The sequence below is a fragment of the Poromitra crassiceps genome (assembly GCF_964638095.1).
Source record: "Poromitra crassiceps genome assembly, chromosome: 7".
Lineage (NCBI taxonomy): Eukaryota > Metazoa > Chordata > Actinopteri > Beryciformes > Melamphaidae > Poromitra > Poromitra crassiceps.
The window spans coordinates 51,859,087-51,871,523 of NC_139628.1; positions in this window are offsets into that span (position 1 = coordinate 51,859,087).

A 12,437-nucleotide genomic window follows, 5' to 3' on the forward strand; every position below is an offset into this window, starting at 1 on the left:
CTGCCCCTGACAGAGTGACTCCTCACTCTCAGCAGCCTGCCCCTGACAGAATGACTCCTCGCTCTCGGCAGCCTGCCCCTGACAGAGTGACTCCTCACTCTCTGCAGCCTGCCCCTGACAGAGTGACTCCTCACTCTCAGCAGCCTGCCCCTGACAGAGTGACTCCTCACTCTCAGCAGCCTGCCCCTGACACAGTGCTCACTCTCTGCAGCCTGCCCCTGACAGAGTGACTCCTCACTCTGCAGCCTGCCCCTGACAGAGTGACTCCTCACTCTCAGCAGCCTGCCCCTGACAGAGTGACTCCTCACTCTCAGCAGCCTGCCCCTGACAGAGTGACTCCTCACTCTCAGCCGCCTGCCCCTGACAGAGTGACTCCTCACTCTCAGCAGCCTGCCCCTGACAGAGTGACTCCTCACTCTCGGCAGCCTGCCCCTGACAGAGTGACTCCTCACTCTCTGCAGCCTGCCCCTGACAGAGTGACTCCTCACTCTCAGCAGCCTGCCCCTGACAGAGTGACTCCTCACTCTCAGCAGCCTGCCCCTGACACAGTGCTCACTCTCTGCAGCCTGCCCCTGACAGAGTGACTCCTCACTCTGCAGCCTGCCCCTGACAGAGTGACTCCTCACTCTCAGCAGCCTGCCCCTGACAGAGTGACTCCTCACTCTCAGCAGCCTGCCCCTGACAGAGTGACTCCTCACTCTCAGCCGCCTGCCCCTGACAGAGTGACTCCTCACTCTCAGCAGCCTGCCCCTGACAGAGTGACTCCTCACTCTCAGCAGCCTGCCCCTGACAGAGTGACTCCTCACTCTCAGCAGCCTGCCCCTGACAGAGTGACTCCTCACTCTCTGCAGCCTGCCCCTGACAGAGTGACTCCTCACTCTCAGCAGCCTGCCCCTGACAGAGTGACTCCTCACTCTCTACTCTCTGCAGCCTGCCCCTGACAGAGTGACTCCTCACTCTCAGCAGCCTGCCCCTGACAGAGTGACTCCTCACTCTCAGCAGCCTGCCCCTGACAGAGTGACTCCTCACTCTCAGCAGCCTGCCCCTGACAGAGTGACTCCTCACTCTCGGCAGCCTGCCCCTGACAGAGTGACTCCTCATTCTCGGCCGCCTGCCCCTGACAGAGTGACTCCTCACTCTCTGCAGCCTGCCCCTGACAGAGTGACTCCTCACTCTCGGCAGCCTGCCCCTGACAGAGTGACTCCTCACTCTCAGCAGCCTGCCCCTGACAGAGTGACTCCTCACTCTCAGCAGCCTGCCCCTAACAGAGTGACTCCTCACTCTCAGCAGCCTGCCCCTGACAGAGTGACTCCTCACTCTCAGCAGCCTCCCCTGACAGAGTGACTCCTCACTATCAGCAGCCTGCCCCTGACACAGTGACTCCTCACTCTCGGCAGCCTGCCCCTGACAGAGTGACTCCTCACTCTCGGCAGCCTGCCCCTGACAGAGTGACTCCTCACTCTCGGCAGCCTGCCCCTGACAGAGTGACTCCTCACTCTCGGCAGCCTGCCCCTGACAGAGTGACTCCTCACTCTCGGCAGCCTGCCCCTGACAGAGTGACTCCTCACTCTCGGCAGCCTGCCCCTGACAGAGTGACTCCTCACTCTCGGCAGCCTGCCCCTGACAGAGTGACTCCTCACTCTCAGCAGCCTGCCCCTGACAGAGTGACTCCTCACTCTCAGCAGCCTGCCCCTGACAGACTGACTCCTCACTCTCTGCAGCCTGCCCCTGACAGAGTGACTCCTCACTCTCGGCAGCCTGCCCCTGACAGAGTGACTCCTCACTCTCTGCAGCCTGCCCCTGACAGAGTGACTCCTCACTCTCAGCCGCCTGCCCCTGACAGAGTGACTCCTCACTCTCAGCCGCCTGCCCCTGACAGAGTGACTCCTCACTCTCAGCAGCCTGCCCCTGACAGAGTGACTCCTGACTCCTCACTCTCAGCAGCCTGCCCCTGACAGAGTGACTCCTCACTCTCAGCAGCCTCCCCTAACAGAGTGACTCCTCACTATCAGCAGCCTGCCCCTGACACAGTGACTCCTCACTCTCGGCAGCCTGCCCCTGACAGAGTGACTCCTCACTCTCGGCAGCCTGCCCCTGACAGAGTGACTCCTCACTCTCGGCAGCCTGCCCCTGACAGAGTGACTCCTCACTCTCGGCAGCCTGCCCCTGACAGAGTGACTCCTCACTCTCAGCAGCCTGCCCCTGACAGAGTGACTCCTCACTCTCCCTGACAGAGTGACTCCTCACTCTCGGCAGCCTGCCCCTGACAGAGTGACTCCTCACTCTCGGCAGCCTGCCCCTGACAGAGTGACTCCTCACTCTCGGCAGCCTGCCCCTGACAGAGTGACTCCTCACTCTCAGCAGCCTGCCCCTGACAGAGTGACTTCTCACTCTCAGCAGCCTGCCCCTGACAGAGTGACAGAGCGAAAATGGCTGTGGCTTCTTCTTACTGAGAGTACAAGCAGTCCAAAGCTTGTAGAGGAAGCAGATGCACGAAGCGAAATATGGAAGTATTTTGCTTACGCTGCCGACAGCGAAGGCAAGCCCCTGGACACATCAAACTAAGCCAGTCTGTAAAAAGTGCTTCAACGCGACGCAGGCTCCAATGGCTTCACGCGATATATTCCCAATACCGAGCCATTATTCACATGGAAGTGCCAAAGTTTTTAGCTCAGACACAGCCTTCTTCGGCTGTATCATTTTGGGTTTCGACTGCTCCACAGCGCCACCGCCGGAAGTATCGGTTCTAGATATATTTTGTAGACATTGTTACCTCCGGTCTACATTCCACTTCTATTGAATTGGAAATAAATCTAAAATTCAAGATCACAAAGTACATTTATTTGCATTCACTTGATTCCCAATCATGACACACTGTTAAGAATGATTAATATCTAATTAAAAATGTTTTGAAATGCAAAATAATGGCATTTTAAACATGCGATACAAAGATGCGATTAATTGCGATTAACTATAGTTAATCGCAAGATTAATCGCGATTAATAAAATGTTTGACAGCCCTAGTAATAAAAATAAGGAACTGGAATTGTTTTGAAAGTATTCTCAATATTGATACTACACACAGCCACAAAGATAGTAAATTCGGGGTGATGATGATCATGTTTGTAGAAATGTGCTGAAGAGTGAAAAAGCAGGGCAGATGGTATATAATCTCTGCTCCTGGATTTGTTTGAAACAGTCACTTGAAGAACTAAATCTAGGAAATGAAAATAAATAAACTGACTCCCTTCAAGCTTCAAGTCAGTTTTGGTGGAGCACAAAGTCCTTCATCACTGGTGTTAGTGGTAGGGAGTGGACTTGGTTCAGGCGATGTGTGCCCAGCACTTGGCGGACCCGGATCCGACACACGTGGGCCAGACTGCGAGGACACCTCTTGGCCTCCAGAAAGACCCTGAGAGCCTCAGGATCCGCCCTCTCCTCCAGCTGTGCCTGCTCTGTGGTCACCAGGGCCGGGTCAGCGCCGTGGTCCAGCAGCAGCTGGACGAAGGCCTTGTTGCACCTGTTATGCAGCACCTTACTCAGCAGGAGAGAAGCCACGTCACGGGTCAGAACGCCAGCAGCCTGGAGCAGCAGGTGGAAGCAGTCCAGGCGGTTGTATACAGCACTGATGTAGAGAGGGGTGAGTGAGCCGTTTATGCTTCTGTTAGGGTCGGCCCCGGCTTCCAGGAGGATCCGGACACAGTCCAGGTGATCACACCACACGGCAATGTAGAGAGGTGTGAGGTGATACTCATCAGCTAGGTCTGCCTGTGCTGCCTGTGTGATCAGGTAGTCCACACAGGCAGCATGACCCCTCCAGGCTGCGTGCTCCAGAGGGGTCCTCCACCACCTATAAAAACACCTCACATTGATCTGCCTTCTGAAGTGGTCTTCCTGCAGCAGGCTCCTCACTTTGTCCAGGTCTCCTGCACAGACGGCCTCGGCGAACTGGATGTCCTCATGCCCTGCTCGAACAGCCATTCCTTCAGATCTATCACTGACTTGTATGCTTATGAAGGGACTGAAGTGGGTTGGACAATAATTATGACATCATAACATGACATCATAACATGCTGCCATTATAATAACATGATGACATCACTCACACTGGTGACATCACTAAAACCGTTTGTTTTTTCTATTGAGTTGGTTCAACATCTAAACGTCTGTAATATGTAGATAGAGAGGGGGGAACAAAACTTTTTGGCGGGGTTCAAAAATAACCTTTTTATCGTGATTTGTGCAATTCACCAGATCATGTCACATATTTGAAAACGACTGTATAGCCTACGCAAACATTATAAATATAGTTTCTCCATCCCCCACGCTCACTCTACAGTATGTTGGATTCGCGAGCCCAACCAACAATAGGCAGAGTGCAGTTTGCTTCAGTAACAGGTGTGCCCGTCACCGCACCCCCCCCACGCCCGCCATCATCACCATTACCACCGCCAGCCCAAGGTGAAACCTTGATAATTGGTCATATGGGAGGAGAGCTGATATTGCTCTGGCAAAGCCACTCGGTTTGTCCCTGAACAGGCCAGTGATGAAGCCTCAGCCATCTGCCCGGCTTTTCCTCTCTTCAGCACATTTCTACAAACATGATCATCATCATCACCCCGAATTTACTATCTTTGTGGCTGTGTGTGTATATGGTGAGAATACTTTCAAAACAATTCCACAGTTCCTTCATTTTTATTACTATTGGGAATTGCTGCTATGTCCGATAATACCCTCTTAGAAATTAAGGTTCATTAGGGTTCTATATAGAACTTAACGTTCTATATAATTTACCAAAGAAACCCATTTCCAAAAAGGTTCTATACAATTTCTGTAAGACAACAAAGAATGCTTTTTCTTCTTAAGGTGTCGACGGATTGGTGGACCCCAAAGGGTTCTATATAGAACCCCACCGGGTTCTATGTTTAAAAAGTGGTTCTATATAGAACCCCTAGGGTTCTTTTAAATGAACCATCTGAAATGGTTCTACATAGAACCATTTGAGGGTTCCAAATATGTACCAAGCTATAGACCCCCTAAAGGTTCCATATAGAACCACTACTTCTTCTAAAAGTGCACGATAAAATCATAAATTAACTTTTTTCCTTGTATAGACATAATCGTATGGGTATTTTAATTCTATAGACTCTAATTTGCTCGGGTAGCTTTCCTCTCAGGTTTCTCTAGCGTACTTTGTTCTGTGAATGATGGGGTTCAACAGGCTACCATATGGACAGTAAATGTGCTTTCTGTCACCGCAAAAAAAAATCTTTTACAGTTTACTAGCGCTTTGCTTTCTTAATCATGAGCGCCATTATCATTATCGTTGATGTAGCATTTTGTTTTGGTCGTTAGGACTCGGGGCTTTGCATGATTGAAAATAAAATATATGCCACGGCGCGCAGTCTGCGGCGTCTGTTGTGCCTGCCGAAGCAGCAGTTCTGCCCTGCATTGTTATTGCCCTCATCAAAGCCTACAAATGTATATTTCAGACATTATGCCTCCACTGCAAACATCACAGGTCACCGGGGCACTTTTATCACCCCGATTGGTTATAAGCCTCATAATGAATCATTTCCGATACGTGTCCAAAAAAAGTCAACTTGTAGCGGCGGCTCACAAGTCAAAGGGCCCCTTCCCGCTAGAGATCTGAGTGCCCGCCGATACATGCCTATCAATCACACTGGAGGGCTTTAGTGTGACGCGCCGGATGTGGCCTGATGTGGCCTGGGGGAGATGCACCTTCCTGTCTCAGCGGGAGCAGCTGTCTTGAGTGGTGCTGCACTGCGACGAGCACGCAGTCACCTGCGTCTCTGCTCTGCTATATACACCGCGCGCTATGTTCAGCAAGCCCCCCCCCCCTCCCCCACAATGCATCTGAAGGGTGCTTTGTGGTGGGCCGCGTGCTACCGCGCGCCATAAAGCCGCATGCCAGGCGTGAATTAAAATATCAAACTCAAACAGAGCAGCCGAAGTGACAGGACTATGGTGCAAAATGGCCACTCGCGGCTGAAGGAAATGAACACTTGAGGACAGAGGAGGAAGGCGCACGTCCGCCTGGCACAAGTGTCCTATACGAGCAGGAACAAGCAGCTCCTACTGTAACAAAAATTGCCCTTTTACAACGATACCATCTTCAGCTGAGATGGGAAAAGTACACACATTCTTTACTTGAGTAGAAGTACAGTTAGTTACTTGTCTAAATAAAGACACTCTGAAATGTAATCAAGTATCAAAGTAAAAAAAAGTATTTCTACTGGCAGTTTCTGTGCAAAGCTAACTGAACCTCACGTCCTATGAATGAATGAATGAATGAATGAATGAAGTATTTATTTGTCCGTTAGGAAAATTGGTTTGTACATCATGGTCGTTGGCAAAAAGGACATCAAGAGCAAGACAAGACAACAACAATTATTGGCAACGTCAACACATCACAAGATTGGGCTAGGGGGGTGGTTGGGTGGGTGGTGCTGGGGGGGGGGGGGTATCAGAGTTTAAGATATACAGATATTAAGATGAACAGAATTTCTGGGGTGGCGACTCTGGAGACGATGAACTGAGCACACACAGACACACTCCAATTAACGCTCTCCAAGTAGTAGGATTGGCTACAGGTGGTGTGCTGATGGTATATAATCTCTGCTCCTGGAATTGTTTGAAACACAGTCACTGAAGAACTAAATCTAGGAAATGAAAATAAATAAACTGACTCCCTTCAAGCAAACTGACTCCCTTCAAGCTTCAAGTCAGTTTTGGTGGAGCACAAAGTCCTTCATCACTTGTGTTAGAGGTAGGGAGTGGACTTGGTTCAGGCGATGTGTGCCCAGCACTTGGCGGATCAGGATCCGACACATGTGGGCCAGGCTGCGAGGACATCTCTTGGCCTCCAGAAACACCCTGAGAGCATCAGGATCCGCCCTCTCCTCCAGCTGTGCCTGCTCTGTGGTCACCAGGGCCGGGTCAGCACCGTGGTCCAGCAGCAGCTCGACGAAGGCCGTGTTGCACCTGTTATTCAGCACCACCTGCAGCAGGCGAGAAGCCACGTCACGGGTCAGAACGCCAGCAGCCTGGAGCAGCAGGCGGAAGCAGTCCAGGTGTTTGCGTGCAGCACTCATGCAGAGAGGGGTGCGTGAGCCGTGTATGATTCTGTTAGGGTCGGCCCCGGCTTCCAGGAGGATCCGGACACAGTCCAGGTGACCGTGGAACACGGCCCAGTAGAGAGGTGTCGGTTTATACTCATCAGCTAGGTCTACCTGTGCTCCCTGTGTGATCAGGTAGTCCACACAGGCAGCATGACCCCCACAGGCTGCATGCATCAGAGGGGTCCAACACCTATAAAACTGTTTATTGATCAGCCTTCTGAAGTGGTCTTCCTGCAGCAGGCTCCTCAGTGTGTCCAGGTCTCCTACACTGATGGCACCATAGAGCTGCATGTCACCATGTCCTGCTTGAACAGCCATTCCTTCAGATGTGTCACTGTACCACACTGACTTATATGCTGTGTCTCAAACAGAAGGCATTATGAAGGGACTGAAGTGGGTTGGACAATATGACATCATAACATGACATCATAACATGCTGACATTATAATAACATGATGACTGATGACATCACTCACTGGTGACATCACTGAAGACATCACTCACTGATGACATTACTATGCTCGACATCACTGATGCAATTGCTCGAGTGACATCACTGATGACATCATCTGTGACTCACACTAATGTGGTGTCTGCAGCACGCTACAAACAGGGAAGTGGTCTGACTGAGGAGGTCATTCTCCGAGATTGGTACAAACTGCTGATCCCACAACCAAAAAACTAATTTAAAAGCATTTAAGTGCTATGCAAATCTTATATGTTTACTAAAATCATTCATTCCAAACCCAAATAATACTTGAGAAAGCCATAAACTTAATAACTCTGACTTAATAAATCTAACATTGAACCAATTTTGGAGAATGACCTGACTCCTGATTAAAAGACTGACAGTTGTATAGTGTGAAAGCAACAGAGACTGACGACTGAGGATATTGTAGTCTGTACGTGCTATTGTTTTGGATGTGCGACAAGAGAGAGGCAGACATTGTTTTTGTTTGTTGTGCATTGTAACTAAACTAGCCTGTTTTGAAAGTGTCAGGAGTAGAAAGTATATTTCTGTTCAAATGTAAGCGAGTAAAAGGAAAGAGTTGTCAGCAAAATAAATACTCGGTAAAGTACAGATGCCTGGAAATCCTACCTAAGTACAGTAACAAAGTGTTTGTACCTAGTCACTTCCCATCTCTGATCTTCAGTCCACTTTCTGTCTTTGCCCCTTCACACACATTCAGATAGAAATCTGTAGAGCACATGTCCACACCATTTTAGTGAATGAATTGAGATAGGATGTCCGCGCAGTGTGTGGCAAAATAATTGTCTCCATGAATAGTGGTAGGTTTCACATTTCATGGCGATCATTGACCAGGAAGAGGTACGGCGAACTCACGAGGCAGCACTAATGAGGTGTCATCACTATCAGAGCCACGGTAGAAACGACTTTGGTCACAACAGCGAGGCGTCTCAACCTCGCTGTGAATCATCTCTCAGTCTTTATTAACTCTTTGATAGCTCAAGTACAGAATCCAGCGGAGGGCCAGGACAAAGAGACTGTTAATACGCCAAGAGACCTGCCTGTACTCTCTTGACTTTCCTTTAGCATGCAACACACGCCCCCTCATGTCCCCCCTGCATTTATCAATGGAGACCACTCTCCCCGGAAAGACAAGAGGATATGCAAACGACCCTTGACAGAAGGCATTTGATATGCTAAAGGATGATAAATGGTATTAACTTGGCCAGGTGCTTTCCAGCATGGATAAAATGGATTTGAGAGAACAACCGCATATTCAGTAACCCTATAGAGGAAAGGTGAAGGGGAACCGAGTCATGGGAATTATATATCACAATATATAATATATAACAGCACATGGGAATTAAATAAAGCCAAAATGCGACGAAGAGAAATCGACGAAACACAGGATGTCAGCACTTCATCTCGTTGGCATCTCCACGCTGCAGTCAGGAGCCAGCAGCTCCACCGCCACAGTCTGCATGCAAATGTCAAAATTACATCTCCCCAGACTGTGGCAACCACCGCTACCTGGAGCAGCCGCAGGTTCTCACTGCACGTACGAGCTCAACTAGGAATGCCCTTTGGATTCCAATATGTATGCCCTAACCATGTGTTCAGAGAGTTAACGACTGGAGCTGAGGAAGATATGGCCTGTTTCCTGTGTGTTACCTCATACACAATCTGGGAACCCAGAGTTTATTTTTATTTGAAAAATAGACCAACCGTTTTTTTCCAGCTTCCTGTACAGCGCGCCTCTCCTGCCGCCATCACTTTTCCGCCTTCGTTTCGCCCATTTTCTAATAACGTTAACGCATAAACACACTGCATTAGAAGGCGTCAACTCGTCTCACAACAACAGTGGAAAATGACTGGAAAGTCGCGGCGCAAGTTGCTATTCAGACTGTAAACAGTGGAGCACGGACGCGGAAAAGGAAGTGACGGTGGCAGGAGAGGCGCGCTGCACAGGAAGCCGGGAAAAACAGTAGGGCTGTCCCAGATTCTATTTTTCAAATAAACATAGACTCTGGGTTCCCAGATTGCCTCAGACATGTCGTTACTGGCAAAGGCTTGCTGCAAGTTAAATTACACCGCTCACCCTACAGTAAGAGCAGCAGCTGTCCCCTCTGGTGCTCAGCATAAATTGGGTGCGCTTTCTGATCTCAAATGCATGCGTCCGCGGCGCGTCCGTCCGTACGTCCCCGTCAATAGAAAAGAACCATGTGACACTTGCTGATTTTTGTCCAGTCCAAGCGGAGGAGGCTGGACGATTGATCGAGGGGCACGTATCAATAATAGCGCAACCTGGAGATACTCGGCACTTTTCGGGGGAAGGAGGCCGCACTTCCGTTTCCACGTGTGGGGTTGTAAGCTGAGAGGAGCTCGGCATTTGGATTCGGTTCTGTCGCCACACTGCTTTCATATATATATATACACAACTATAGTCGAGTCACGCATGGAAACATCGTATCACGTTTTAGACGCTGCACTTTGCTGCCTGGAAACATTGTGTCACGTTTTAGACGCGGCACTTTGCTGCCTGGAAACATCGTATCACGTTTTAGACGCGGCACTTTGCTGCCTGGAAACATTGTATCACGTTTTAGACGCGGCACTTTGCTGCCTGTGCAGTAGGGGGAGGATTTGATCCGTGGAGATCAATCTCCAGTCCGCGTGCATATCAGTTGTTAGGATGATGCACAGCCATGCGTTGACCATATTGTCCTCGTGAAATTCAATCCATGTGTGTATGAACCTCTGTGAAGACCACATGAATCATCTGTCAGTGGCCACAGCAACATTGATTCTCAGTACAGGGAAGTTGCATCATACAGCAGACACTAGCTGAGACACAAAAATCATGAATGCATAATAAAGTGTCAGCGTTCTCACTGCGAGGCTGAATGTGATCCATGAACACGTCGATACGATCCTATGCAACAATGCTAATCCTCCCATTGACGGAAGACACAAAAGTGAAGTTGTAGATAGTCTGATGGATTTGCTGTTAATTTATGCATGTGTGAAAATAAATAATTCATAATATGCCTATAGCCTTGTCTCGCTACTCTGCTGGGTGCTTTACAGTACACCCCATCTAATCCAGCTAGCCCCAATCCAAATTTACTTCAACCTTTGTCACTTTAAGCACTTTGATACAAACGTGACATTAAGTCCTTCCAGTGGCCGGGTGGGTGACGGGTGATTGAGCGCTGTGTGCAAAATGTCGCAAATGCCAGGGAGACTTTATCACATTTGATGGAAATTGAAGTCAAATCAGATCTCTACAACATGATGCATCTTGATAAGGCGTACCCCCTGCGCAAAAGTATCAGTTCAGATTATCTACTTTTCCAGAAACTGTGAAAAGTCTTCTCCAGTTTTGTTGCATGCTCCGTTTACTGGACGCATGTCTAAAGTGAATACAGTGTTGCGTTCCATACGTGAAGCTGCAACTGGCGCGCGCCAGATGAACTCCAGCTGATTGAGCCTGGATTAGCGGTAAGAAGCGTCACCTGCGTGTCTTCCCGGGAGCCTCAGGCGGTGGGGGGTCCACTTCACTGAACTAATGCACCACGGGGGGGGGCACGGATCACAGAAGCCATGTTCCCTTCCAGCCCCTGCTGGTGGTTCAGGGCGAGTGGCCAGCCCGGGCTGTGCCAGCGGGGGAAGTGGGCATGAAGGGTTGCCCCCTGTGATTTCTGGTAGCCTCATTAAACCCACCACCCGCTGTGCGCAGCCGCAGTGTACCATCAGAGCCAGCGGTGGTGCTGCTGCTGGTCAGTTCCAATCTCAAAGTTTTATTTAACCAGTTATACACTCTGACTTAGCCTACAACCCACTCGACAACACATCTAAACAACTTACAACTCGTTTCTAAAATGAATGTATTCTAGTGGTCGTAATTATGCATTTGCCGATTTGAATTGCTTCGTTCAATTCAGTACAAAGATTCAGATCTGTGTGCGATCCGTTCAGTTCCGATATCCTTCGTTTTGCTGCTTCTTTAGTTCAGTTTATTTAGTACTGTATCATTTGGCCGTGCTTGAGAAAACATTCCTGACATACAGTAGGCGCTATAATTGGAAGTAGGAATGCAAACAATTAATCTTAGCTCGTTTACTTGCTCGTTAAGGATTTGCTGAACACGTGAAATTGACTCTATCTACTCTCAAACAATGTGTAGTCTCATATTACATTCTAGCTCTCAGTAAAATGGTGTCTTTTCAAAGCAAAGAAAAAGAAAGATGAGAATGGCAACTTTTACTAATAGAAAGCGGGCGAAGTGAACAGAAAGAAAAAAAATAATGCCACCTGCAAACAGTGATTCTGTGTAACGTTACACATACAGTACAACGACAACCGCAATACTCTACTCTACCACTGGGATAAGTTGGCTGGCCCCTCCTTGTCTCAGCTGCCTCAACCCTCCATCTGCTCAGTGCGAGGAAGGGCTGCGACGCACACTTTAAAGTGAGTTGTAGCGCCACCTATATGCAGCGCGCGGCTTAAAGCAGACACAAATGTGTTTAATATGCATGTAGGCTTCTACGTTTTTATATGTGGGAATATGCAATATGTTGCTGCTGTGGAAATAAAGCGTTTGAGGGGGAAAAAACGCATTTGGTATGGTTTGGTAAATCTGGCATTTTAATTACAATTAATCGACTGATTGCTCGTTAACGTTACTAATGATTGATTCAGGAATTTGCTTACAATTTGCAACCCTAATTGGAAGTATCTCTTAACTCATATACTGTAATCCTTATTTGTGTGTCATAGTGCAATGCTGCACTTGTTTAAGTTAATCAGAAACAAAGATAGTA